Source organism: Pyrus communis, chromosome 11 (genome assembly GCF_041283825.1).
Source record: "Pyrus communis isolate YQ-2024b chromosome 11, ASM4128382v1, whole genome shotgun sequence".
NCBI classification, from domain to species: domain Eukaryota; kingdom Viridiplantae; phylum Streptophyta; class Magnoliopsida; order Rosales; family Rosaceae; genus Pyrus; species Pyrus communis.
The window spans coordinates 21,522,105-21,535,773 of record NC_142575.1 but is presented as its reverse complement, the minus strand read 5'-3'; the positions used below and the strand labels follow the sequence as shown (position 1 = coordinate 21,535,773).

At 35.9% G+C, this 13,669-nt stretch overlaps 1 protein-coding gene across 1 annotated transcript in view; it reads left to right on the top strand.

Moving 5' to 3' along the window:
* The window catches only part of LOC137742946 (isoeugenol synthase 1-like), a 28,323-nt gene that overhangs the window by 14,173 nt on the left and 481 nt on the right, over nucleotides 1-13,669 (top strand). The gene's annotated exons all lie outside the window — the stretch shown is intronic.

Below are 13,669 nucleotides of genomic sequence, written 5' to 3'. Positions count from 1 at the left end.
GATGATGAAGAGATTTTGGAGCCTGAAGTTCCTTATCTAACTGCGATAGGCGCTTTACTGTACTTAGCTTAATTCACTAGAGCTAACATCTCCTTCGTTGTTAATTTTTTGGCAAGATACAGTAATGCACCAACATGCAAACACTGGACTGGCATGAAAGATATCTTCTATTACGTTAAGGGTACTACAGATTTGGGCTTGTTCTATCCTTATGGATCCTCGAGTAATGCCGCACCCTTTGCTTCTCGAGTCGATTCTCGCCTTGTTGGTTATGTCGACGAAAGATACTTATCTGATCCACATAAGGCGCGTTCTTAAACGGGTTATCTCTTTACCATTGGAGGCACCGCAATCTCTTGAAGGTCAACTAAACAGACCTTAGTTGCCACTTCTTCTAACCATGCTGAAATTCTCACCTTACATTAAGCAACTCATGAATGCTTTTGGTTGAGAGCAGTAGTAGGCCATATTCATAGCTTCTGCGATCTTTATCCCGTCGTTGATGTCCCGATGACAATCTTTGAAGACAACGCAGCATGCATCGAATAGCTCAAGAAGGTTACATCAAAGGAGACAACACCAAGCACATTGCACCGAAGCTTTTCATTTCACATCAACAAGAACATTAGAAGATTGAAGTCACGCAAATCTGTTCACAAGACAATCTGGCCGACCTCTGCACCAAATCACTCTAAAGATGATGTTTCAGAAGCTTGTTCATGGAATTAATATGCATAAACTTTCTGAGTTGTAACATTGCTATTTCTCTTTAAAACTTTGTCAAACTCAAGGAGAGCATTCTGAAGATACTTGCTTGATCTAAATGTACTTTTTTTCCCTACGATTAAGAGCATTTTTCCTACTGAGTTTTTGCTACCGAACTAGGTTTTAACGAGGCACCCATCTTGGGCTAGTCATATCCTTGATGACGTCCCATAGACGTTTCTTTTGACTTTGCATTTCTCATGCATTTTTCCTTGGACTTCGGATTTTGTCCCTACTCGGGTTTTTGCCATAGCCTTAGGGTTTCTTAGTGAGACTCATTTACTTATACAGTTCTTATCTTATTGAGAATAAGCGTTGTTCCTTAGAATCAGTGCTAACAAGTCGACTTCCTCAACTTCTGCATGATGCTAAATATACCTTGAGTATTTACACACTCAAGGCGGAGTGTTGTAAACTTTCCTAGTTTAAGTGTGATTGTGTAAATCCTAGATTAGATTGGATTCTAGTTATCCTTTGCTATTACATATTGTATTCCTTGGGGATGAAGGAATTTCTTCTCTCCTTTTACTACTATAAATAAAGGCACTATGTAGGAGGGATAACACACATATTCCCCTACAATTCTACAAACACATCTCTCACTCTCTCTTCTCCTTGGCGCCAGTCCTCTCATCTTTGTCAAATAAAATAGGCTACAACATATTTTAGTTAATAAATTAGTTTTAATAAATATTTTGGTAATATATAAGTTGGTTTGATAATTTGAATTGGATATTAAAAAAAATTTACATTAATAAGAAATAAAAAGGAAAAAATGAAGAAAATAAATAAATAATGCAACTGGCATGACGAACCTAGTATTCGTCACGCAAATGGATTATATTAAAGTATAAATAAAATGAAAAAGAAAATAATGAAAAAAAAAGACACTTGCACAACGAACATAAAATTTTTGTTCTGCTAAGGGAACTTGCGCGACAAATTATATGTTCGTCGTGCAAAGTGGTTGTCCCAAAAGTGATCTTTATAACCTGACATTATAAGTTGCAGAGGGAGAAAACTGTAGTTTTCTCCCCTGCAAATTATACCATCTGTTTTCTTTAATTAGGGATCCGTCGGTCTAATTTTCTCTCAATTTCTTCCTTTAAAACTTCATTCATCTAAATCTCTAGGTTGATCAAGGTATTTTGTTGTGTTTGGTAAGGGTTTTTGTTATTTTCATTTAAAATTATCAATCCCAATTCATACTAACACCATAAAATTTGTTGTGTATAGGAATATTGTGTGTGACTAGCGCTCGGTGGATAACGATTTGGAAGATATTTTTTTGTTTTATTTAAAGAAAATATGAATTAGTTAAAGTATGTTGAAATTATGTTGTTAAATTTGTTTATATTAAGTTGTTAAATTATATTAATTTTTATGTTATAATTATGTATAATGTTGAATTGTATATGTACAAATTTGTACGTGATGTACAAATATGTGTCGCGATGTATGGAGTTAATTGAAATTAACTTTGTACTTGGTTTTTTTTTATAGTAAAACTTAGTTTCCCATTTGAGGATTAATTGGATGTCACGCATGGATGCAAAAGCATGACTGTGGTCTAATTAATTCTTGAATTGTCCCATTATTTGGACAGTTTGGGAATGCAAAGTTATGCTGCATAGTTTACGGTTAAAGGATTAGGTTTCGGTCGTGGGAATTTCGGTGTCATCTCCATACGTTCTTCGGATGGCACATAGGTATTTCATATCTATGTTATGCACTTGAAGAACTGTACAGAGATGCTGCCAAAATTTCTCCACATCGAAATCTAATCCGAAGTAGCTGTAAATTACGTGACATAATTTGCATTCCCGAATAAGATAAGGCCCTTATTGGAGGTATAAAGTGAGAATATCATGTAAAAGTTGTTGTGATTATTGTACTATTATTGTGGTTGCAGGAATGATGGACAGAACATGGATGCATAACCCGAACAGATGCACCAACGAATACTTGAACGGAATCGAGGATTTTATTGACTTTGCACGTACACACAACCCGGGTGCAACTAGAATCCGATGTCCTTGTAGGAGGTGTAACAACACGTTAAGGGAAACTTTTGAAAATGTTCGATTTCATTTAGTAAGGAATGGAATGGTAGAGACCTATAATATTTGGAACCATCACGGGGAACAATTACACAATGCTTCGTCTTCAAACATGACAATAGTGGGCAATGTTGAACCAAATATGGATCCTAATGAACAAGTCATGGAAATCTTAAATGATGTTTTTCCATTTGCGTTGACAAATACCAATCAGGAAGTGGAAGATGATGTGCCAACACCAATGGATAAGGGAGCATTCAAAGAATATGACAAATTATTAAAAAATGCCAACCAAGAGTTATACCTGGGGTGTGATGGATTTTCTGTTCTCATAACTATTGTGGAACTGATGCATGGGAAAATAAAGTATCGTATGTTGAACCAGTGTTTTGATTATTTTTTGGGGGTTTTCAAGAGAATTCTACCAAAGGACAATTGTTTGCCGAAAGACCATAGAAACGCTTAAAAGGTGTTGAATGGTCTCGGATTGGGTTATGAAAAAATTTACGCAATGAGTTGAGGTTCAAAATGACATCTCAGAATAGATCGACGAAGACCCCACAAAAAGTCATGAGCTATTTGCCTTCCAAGCCTAAGTTGCAACAGTTGTATATGTCAACGCATACTACCACGAACATGAGATGACATAAGGAAAAACGGGTTGATGACGATGTCTTGAGGCATTTTGCAGATGGAGAGGCATGGAAAGAGTTCAATCGAACGTTCCTTGATTTTGCTGCTGATTCTCGGAACGTTAGATTGGGACTTGCCACTGACGGATTTAATCCGTTTGGGGTTTTAAACCAACACCACAAGGCTTGGCCGATTTTCGTATTTCCATATAATTTGCCGCCATGGAAATGTATGAAAAAATAATACATGATGATGACTCTATTAATAACTAAAGATCCTGGTAGGTTAATCGATGTATACTTATGACCGTTGGCGGATGAGCTAAAAGATGTATGGACACACGGTGTGCGCACATACGATAAGTTTACTGGCAAGATGTTCACTTTGCGGGCTGCAGTGATGTGGACTGTGAATGATTTCCCTACATATGCAATGGTTTCCCGGTGGAGCACTAGGGGTTATATGGCATGCCCTATATGCAAGGAAGACGTAACATCTAGTTGGCACGTTGGAAAAGTTTGTTACCTTAGTCATTGGAGATGGTTGCCTTGGGCCCACGAGTGGTGAGAGAAGGATAAAGAGTTTGACTAGGAGAAAGAGCATCGCCTCAGACCCAGAGAATGGTCCGATGATTAGATTTTGGAATAGCTTAACCGTTTGGATTTTGCTCCTTTCAGGACCAATGTTAGTAGGACCAGACCTTCTACACATATGAACTGGACACACAAGTTTATGTTTTTTGAGCTCCCGTATTGGTCGAAACTACAATTGAGACACAACCTTGATGTTATGCATGTTGAGAAAAATGTATTTGACACATTGGTTAGCACAATTCTAGATATTAAGGACAAGATAAAGGACACGATCAAAACTCGTCTTGATTTGGAACGAATGGGAATACGATGGGGTTTATGCATGAATAGGGACAATGAAATCGAATGACAAAAAAGAACTTTTAATGTTTCTATCGTTTGTAAAGTTTCCCGATGGGTATGCTTCAAATGTCACGTGTTGTGTGAATGTTAACGGGGGTAAATTAGCTGGCCTAGAGAGTCATGACTGCCATGTGGTTCTATAACACTTACTTCTTGTGGGTATTCGACATCTTTTGCCAGCCGATGTAGTGAAACCAATCATGTTGTTATCCAGTTTTTTTTTTTCGTAATTGACGTCAAGAACGTTACGAAAAATGGACGTTAATTAGTTGCGCCATGACATTGTGCAAGTTCTATGCAAGTTTGAGATGATATTTCCTCCAGCTTTCTTCACAAGTATTATCCACGTGATGGTTCACTTACTAGATGAGGCATTACTTGCTGGACCAATCAACTTTTGATGGATGTATCCAATAGAAAGGTATATATTCCTCATCATTTTTATTAATCAATATTAGTAAAATTTGTATCATATCGTTTTATTTTGGCAGGATTCTTGAAGACTTGAACAAAAGTGTACGAAACAAAGCAAAGCCCGAATGATCCATTATAAAAGCTTGGGTGGCATATGAGGCGCTTACATTTTGTGGAATGTAATTAAAGGATGTTGAGACAACTTTCAATCATCCTCCTCGCAATAATGACGGGGGTGTGAGAAAGGAGAAACCTTCAGTTTTTTCCTAAATCGCTCGACCATTCAGTGATCTGATACGAGGCGAGTCGTTTTCCAAGAAGAACATGGAGGTAGCACATTGGTTCGTACTCAACAATTGTGATGAAACATTGTCATACCTAGATAAGCATGAAAATATGATTAAGTAGGCACATCCTTCACATTTGTATGCCAAGAAACACTATGAATTGTTTCCGCAGCGGTTTCTCGAATATGTAAGTTTGAAGTGTTTTGTATTGGACTTATATATTGTACCAATTAATTTGCTCGAACTAACAAATTTAAATGTTTGTCTAATATTAGGTGAATCAATTGAAAGCATCGAATTCCCTAGCGTACAGTGAAGAGTTCTATAACTTGGCGTTCGGACCGATTCGCGTTGAATTGTACTCGGGTTGCCATGTTAACATCATCAAGTTCTTAGCTGGTGCATGAGATGGCAAGTTGTGTACGAAAAAAAGTGGTGTTCATGTCCCAGAGGGAGGCAAAAGTACATACATTGAATTCTATGGAAAACTAACAAGTGTCGTGCAATTGTTTGACAAAGACTAGTGCCAAGTGGTCATATTTAAGTGCCAATGGTTTGATACATACCCAATTAGGCATGGAAGTGTGAAAAGAGATCATGGATTACTATCAGTGAACACTACCAAAACTTGGTACAATGACGACCCTTAGATCTTAGCAACCATGGCAAAACAAATTGTGCATCTAGATGACCCTAAAGCTGGGAGGGGTTGGAAAGTTGTTCAGAAGATGGATCATAAGAACGTGTATGCTATACCAGAACAAGTCCCTACTGACGACGACATTGACAATGTTGCTGACCAACGTCTAGAATCTTCGATGGAAAGTGGTGCGGAAACACTTCAAAATACTAATCTTATCTAAGAACCCTTTTAGATAGAAGGAGTATCTTCAATCGAAGTACCGATTCAGTCAATCACAATTGACCTCGGTAATCTTCCACGATACGATGGTCTAGTGTGCACAAACGACGATGGTGACGTACCTATTGATGATGAGGAATGGGACACTGAAAATGATGATAGCGATGAAAGTGAAAGCTATTATAGTTCGGATGAAGATTAAGGCAATTTATTTGCGATTTTTTTTTTGTTGTAAAACACATGAAATAGTTAATGCATTATATATGTGAATTACTTTGTAAATAAATTTGTTTTATTTGTATTTTATAATAAATTGTAATCAAAATAAAAAAAAAAAAAAAAGTAAAAAAAACATTTTAAAACATAATTACACGACGCACAACAACTTTTGGTCTCGCAAGCGTTTTAATTTTACGTGGGAAGATCAAATTTTTAGACACCTACATGACAAATACATATATTTTGTCGTGCAAAGCGTATTTGCACGACGAAACATATGTATTCGTCGCACAAGAGTCTGAAAATTCAATTAGGGCGCTTTTTTTTCACGGAAATTTTAAAAAACTTGTGCCACAATTTTTTAACCTTGGGCAACAAAGTTTTAATTTCAAGTAAAGGGTTCGAATTAAGACCGTGGGGTTAAATTTAGGGCCTTGTCTTGCTCTTGATTGAATGTGAATAGAAAATAGGGTACTTTGTTTTTATTGATTATTCTGGATGTAAATCTGTATTGGTAATGTTTTTTTTTTTTTTTTTTTTTTTTTTCATAGAAATATAGCTAGATTACCTGTAAAGAATATTGATAACTAGGTTCACAGTTTCACACTTGCGATTCTCATTTTCCTTGTTTGATATTCCTATCGTTTCTCAGGAACCAAACAAAGCTTTAACTTACAACTTGTTTCGATCGAAATTTTCGCTGCAAGTGTTGTTTCTGTGTAATTTTCAATGCAATCATCACATAATTTTGACTGCTTCTGTTTCTGTGTAACTAGACCAGAATACAGATGAACTGATTTGTGAAATTTTAAGAATTGCGTGTTGGCTGTGTTTTCAAATCGTTAGGGTGTAGATGGCTTCGATGTTAAAGCATCAAGCAAGAGACAGTTGTAGGATTAGTGCATTGCCAGATGTACTTGTTTGTCAGATATTTTCCTTCCTTCCAACACTGTATGCAAAGTGATTCAGTGTGTTGAGGAATAATGGAAATTAAATAAGAAATCAAACGCATGAAGACATAAATAGTGCTGTAGCTTAATTAGTTAGTCATACAATTGAACAGAGATAGTTATAGAATTACGGCCGTGGGGTTTTTTAATTAGATAGTCATACAATCGGACATAGATACTAATGCTTATCCCTCGAAAGTCTTGACTCCTAAATTGATAGAAAGTGTTATTTGCTGCTACTCACTCTTTTCTAAATATATTGCATTGTTAATTATTGCAGTTAGCAAGCTCTGTTTTTAACTAATAGTCATATGATTTCTATATGTAATGTGGATGTTTAAAGAGACTGAGAATCACTTTATATGGTCCATTTTCTTATTACTACCTATGAAACTATTAAGTAATTATGGTGGAAATTGTTTGTATTTATGTTGCTTAGTACATACACATATAACACACACACACATAGCGCACATACACAACTTGCACACATCAACACACACACACATATAGAGTCCATTGAAAATTAGCATACATCAACACACACACATACCCAAAATCGGCATACATGGATACACACATAGACAGAGTACATACACACACCCACACACACAGAGCACGTACATACATACAGACACATACACTCATAGACTATGATTTTGCCTCCAACTACTCCTTTATGCTAGTTTCTTCTTATAAGTCATAATTGCTGGGTCTATATCCTATCTGAATTGATTAGTTTGTGTATAGTAGATCGGTTTTAAGTTTTGTTTCTGCCAAACTTGAATTAGGTTTAGAATTAGGGATCGTAAATTTCGTTTTAAATTTAAGTTGAAATTATTATGCATGTGTACGGTAAGTTAAATCTTTGTGTATGAAACAAATTTATTTCCAATTTTGTAGATGTCTTAGCTCATTAGAACCTAAAGGGCGATGATTTCTACACCTAGTCCAACGACTACACCTATTACTGCCGCCACTGCTCCGACAGAGATGGACCATAAGCCGGTGAGTCCGGTTGACCCAGTTGGTCCTCCAGTCCCACAGGTGCTGGCATCGTCGACTTCTTTGGTGGTGCTACTTGTTAGTGCCTGACGTGCTCACCGACGTCCCCGCACTCCGGACCAGATGTCGCCATCGGGATCCACAACCGATTCCCCGGGTACACAACCAGGTATACAATCCTAATTTACTCTCTCATTGCCATGTTGTTATTTTAGGTTCAATTTGTTAAGTTATGTCATGTAAGGATTAAAAAGTTGTCATCGTTTCGAACCTTTTATTAAACTGTTGTGATCATTGTGTTGGATACGTATATTGTTTATGTTATTTTCAGGGTTTTGGTAAATGTTTTAATTATAGGGAAGGTTATGCCGAAATTGTAGTAGGATTTGTTATTAGTTTTGGGTTAATATTTGTTTTTTTCATTTGTTTACAGCGAAGAAAAACACCCGGGGACCTTGTCGGCAATTGAAGACGGCGAAGGTCACCCGGGTGACCAATGGTCGTATCATAATCGGATACGAGGAGCGACATCGAGTAGCACCAATGGCGGAGCAGTATAGTGCATTGGCCCACGACATCGGGCACGTCGTGAGGACCTTTTGCCCTATGCAGTGGGAGTCTTGGAAGGCAATGCCGGAGGAGATGAAGAACACAGTGTGCAATCATTTGTCAGTAAGTGGCGTCGCCTTTTTAATGCTTTTCATGTAAACTTTATATATTTATATTTATTACTATCTTTTATTACTAATACTTTCATAATATTTGTTACATTGCAGACAAACTACAATTTGGAGGACATGAACAAGTATATGTTGGTGTACCTCAATCGGCTTTTCATCGAATGGTACAAGCAGTGGAAGAGTGACCTGGACCAATATTTTGAGCAGTTTGATGATCTATAGGTCGCTCTCGTGAAAGGTTGCTTGAAGAAGTTCAAGGATCGACAAGATAGTTGGGTTTGGCTCTGCGGTTATCTTCAGGAGTCCGCCTCCCAGCTTCCCTTGGACATGTCGATTCAGTTTGTGGATCCCCTTAAGGATGTGGGGTTTCACATCCTGACAAAGACGTGGACTAGACTTTCGGTCGGAGGCCAGGGACATATTGTCAGGGGATGGGAAGTTGACAGGAGCATATTTATGCGACTTTGTTAGCCCATTTCCTTGCATTTAGTGAGTTAGTTTCTATTTATTATAGTGATTTAAGCTATTTTTGTGTGTTTGTAGGTTCAATTGGTTCAAGTGGCAAGAAAAGGCAATTTGGAGCATTTTAGAGCAGTTTTGGGCTGGGAATGGATAACACATGCGTGGAGAAAGGTGGATGGACGAATTTGAAGTTCAAGAAGGGCTAAGAATATGCTAAAGAGATGGAAGAGTTAATTAAGACAAAGAAGATATGGAGCTCAGCAAGAAAGAAGGAAACATGAGCCAAACTACCTTATTTTATCTTAGCCAATCCTAATCCTACACTACTTAAGTTCCAGTTGCTAGGGGGATCCCTAATTATATTAGGACACTTAAATATATGATTCTAGAAGGCTTAATCCTAATTCTACAAGGGTCCCGCACCTTTCCTTCTGGAACACCCATGTCTTGCCATGCACTCCCTTTCCCTTTCCTTCCAAGATCCTGCCGCACATTTCTTTCCCTTTTCCCTCTTGGATTTTGATTTTAATTAGCCTTTTTCCTTGAGAATTTAGAGTGCAAATCTTCCCCAAAATTTAATTAATGCCGTGCCCTTCTCCCTTTTAAATAAATACATTCTGCCATACCAAAGGGGAGACCACTCAGCCAACACCCACATACTTTAACCTATTTTCAGAGCCAAACACCTTTGTGCCGCAACTTTGCAAGGAAAAAGATGATAGCTTGGAGTCGTATCTGCCATTCAAGACTTTTGGATTGTTGGAGCGTTTCTAGGTGTATTCAATCTTCTATTTTCAATGTTTAATGTAAGTTATCTTTGTTTAATTACGAACATGAAGAGCTAAACTTGTTTTGGCTAGAGGAGAATTCAAAGCCATGAACATATATGTGATATGAATTGATTTCATCCAATTATTGTTTCGTAAAACATGAATGTGGTTTACTTATCTGTTTGATTGATAACTTATTCTTGTATGTTGATTAAGGATGCATACTTAGTTTGCATGCATGAATTTGATGCTAAAATATAAGGGAATTTCACCTAATCGTTATGAACTTATATTTATAAGTAGTGGAAGTCACTAGTCATAATTGTGTTAAGTAAATCCATGGCAGGAGTATCATGCTTTTCATGGTTACGAATGCCTTGTCAATGCTTATGATTTTCATAGAACTTAATGATCTTTGATATGTATCTCTATCATGTTGTTCATATGAGAACTTGATAAGAATAATTTGATTGTGTCACTGAGTCCAATTCAACGAAATTAGGGAAATCTGAAAGTTAATTTGTGCAGTTCACAATTAATTTGGGGATTGTCATTCATGGTTTATTGGAATAATAATTGGAAATCGATTTGTATGCATATGTGTCATGTGTGGAGAAGGACCCTCTAGCTAGCCTATTACCCATCAATTCACCCAAATTCGTATCAATTTACTTTGTTTCTGTAACTTGTTTGTTTAAGTTTTAAATTCGTCAAAACCAATCCCCCCCCTTTAATATTTTGTGTTTACTTAGCTAGGACCTGTTTAAATCTATTTCTTTTAGTGTTTTGAGTCAAAGTAAGTTAGAATTCGTCCAAAGTCATCCTTAGTTTCTGTTTTGAGTCAATTTGCTTGTTTTGCGATGTTTTGAGTCATTCTAGTTTGTTTTAAGTCATTAGAGTCTAGTTTTATGTTTTTGAATCTAGTTTAGTGTTTTAGAATTTAAATTTGAGAGATTAGCATCCCTTCTAATCCCCCGCCTATAACGATCCCTGCTTATTCATACTACAACTACATAAAAATGGTTTATGTTTGTGTACTATTTTATATCACATCAAATGCAAGGCGGCGGGAGAGTGGAGCCTCGTCATCTTCATAGTCAAAGGGCTAGGTTACGGCTTTGACGTAGGAAGTGGCTGGCTTGAGGAGTGAGCTGGCATTGTACAAGTCTCAAATGTTAATGCTTGTACAAGCCCTCAGTTCCTCCGGAATATGTCTCACTGGTTTTTTTGCACCACCACCTTTAGAGCCCTTCACATCAAGCATGCACAACAATCAGGCCCGTCGACCTTCGATCCTGTCCCCAACGCCACCCCTACCAGCAACAAGATTACCAAGCACCTTCGAACGACTTGCCTATAGATTATTCTGCATTTTTTTTTTTCATAGTTTCGTTCCCGCTTTCTTTTAAAACTTTGTATTTGTAGGTACATTTTTATTTATATTATAATTTATTTATTTTTATTCATTAATTTGCTCTCTTTTTTTTTTGTTTTTTTTTGTCATTTGTATCAATTTATTTTTTATAATTTTTCTTTTATTCTATTTATTATTATTATTTTTATTAAAAATTACACTTGCGCGACGCCGACGGGTTATCGTGCAAAATTACGTGCCTCTTACATGTTTCGTTGTGCAAATTTTTTTGAGACAAATTGTTGACGTCCCCAGAAGTTTCTCGTCACAAAGCACACTTGTACCCTTTTATATCATATGACGAAAACCTTTGTCTGTATAACTTTTGTGCGACGAGTACTAAAGCGTCGCACAATTGTTTAGGTGCATCAGGAATTTGCACTTGTTCATCGCGCAAGGTCTTTTTTCACAACCTTTGTGCAACAAATTTTGGGCGACGATTTGTGCGACCCAAAAATGCCTTATACAATAAAGTCTCCCTCATCACGCAAACTGTTTAATTTAGTTAGTACATGAAAATAATGGGTTTTGGGTCAACAAGATAACTAATCGGGTCATTATCGGATCACACAATAAGAACCCGTTAATAAGGGGTCCTTAATAAGTTTACATGAGGGTGATACGCGGGTAACTTGTTTCGACACGTTAAGAAAAAAGTTATTTTAATGATTTTAAATTTTAAACTACTAAGAAAATTACTATAAAATACAATAACCATAGTGTATATGTATATATTGTATATTAAATATGTATTTTTTGTATTATTATTCTATAAAAATTTAAAAAATTGAAGTTTTATTTATTTAGTTCTTTTTATAGTATACTATAAGCAAAGAGTGAGATTAAAAAATATAAAACACATTAAAAATAAAACTATCAAGTAATTTACAAATAGCAAAAATATTAAAAAATTATAATAATTAATTTACAAGTGCAAAAAAATGTGAAAAAAAATATGCAAACGCTCCTAATCGCATCCTTTATGCTTTGAGGATGGGTACATTGTCGTTTAAATTTTTAAAAGGGAATTTTTATTTGAACCCATGTAGCCTCTTTCTACACCCAACTTACTCTCTACACCCATATGATTTTTAATTAAAGAATTAATCTCTCTTTAAACCTAAATTTATTACCTAAAATGTCATTCCATACCCAATTCAAAATGTTAATTTCTCTTTACACCCATTTATAAAAAAAAATTTCAAACTAAGTAGTTTTGTTTTCAAAGAAGTTCGAAAGTCAAAAATCTTCTAGGTCCTATGTACCTGCTTGCAGATGCAATTGCAATAGCTGAGGCAAGAAAAAGGAGGAAAATTTTCATGAAGCTATAGAGCGTTCATGGCCGGCAATGTTGAACACAGTGCTGAACTTCGATTTGTGTTGACTATAAATTCTCTCCTAGTTTTCATGCAGGTCCTTTTATTTTAAGAGGACTCCTTGAAGATTTAAGTGCAGAGCACATCACCTGACCATGATTATAAAAGGTTGTTGACAATTGACATAAAAGATGTGGCCTGTAACTTAGGTACTTCTTCAAGGCTTTCGCTTGTTTTATATGTTGTTTATTTAATTCGAATGGTTTGAGAGTGAGATGTTGGTTCATCCAACTCCTCAATCCTTGCTGGAAATAGGGTTTTAGCCATCGATAAAAAAAACTTGTTTTTCTCTATAAGAGTTATTAGGGTTTTAGTCAGAATGAACGTAGGATAAACAAGGAGTGATGGTAACGTTTAATTATAATATGTGGGTTTATTGATAAATTGTAGTTTTATTATTAATTTCATCTTGTACTTGATGATACTTATGCAAGATGATAAAACTGACAATTAACATTTAAAATTTAAGTTGGGTGTAGAAAGAGGTTACATGGATTTAAATAAAATTTCCCTTTTTAAAACCATACAAACCCTCATGAATAGTATCTTTAAGGGAGTTCAAAGGAAATAAAATTCATAATCACTAATTTACAGGTCTGAAAAATGTGAAAGCATATGTAAACGCTTATGATTGCATCATCTATGCTTAGACAATGGTTACATGGTCGTTTAGATTTTTAAAACAATCCAAATCTCATGAATAGTTTTTTTATTTATTTGAGTGCAAAATTAATAATAATTATTGTAGGAGTGTGAAAAATGTAAAAAAAAAAAAAATATATACAGTCACTCGTAATGACAAGCTTTATAACTTTCATGAAAAGGTCAACTCCGAAA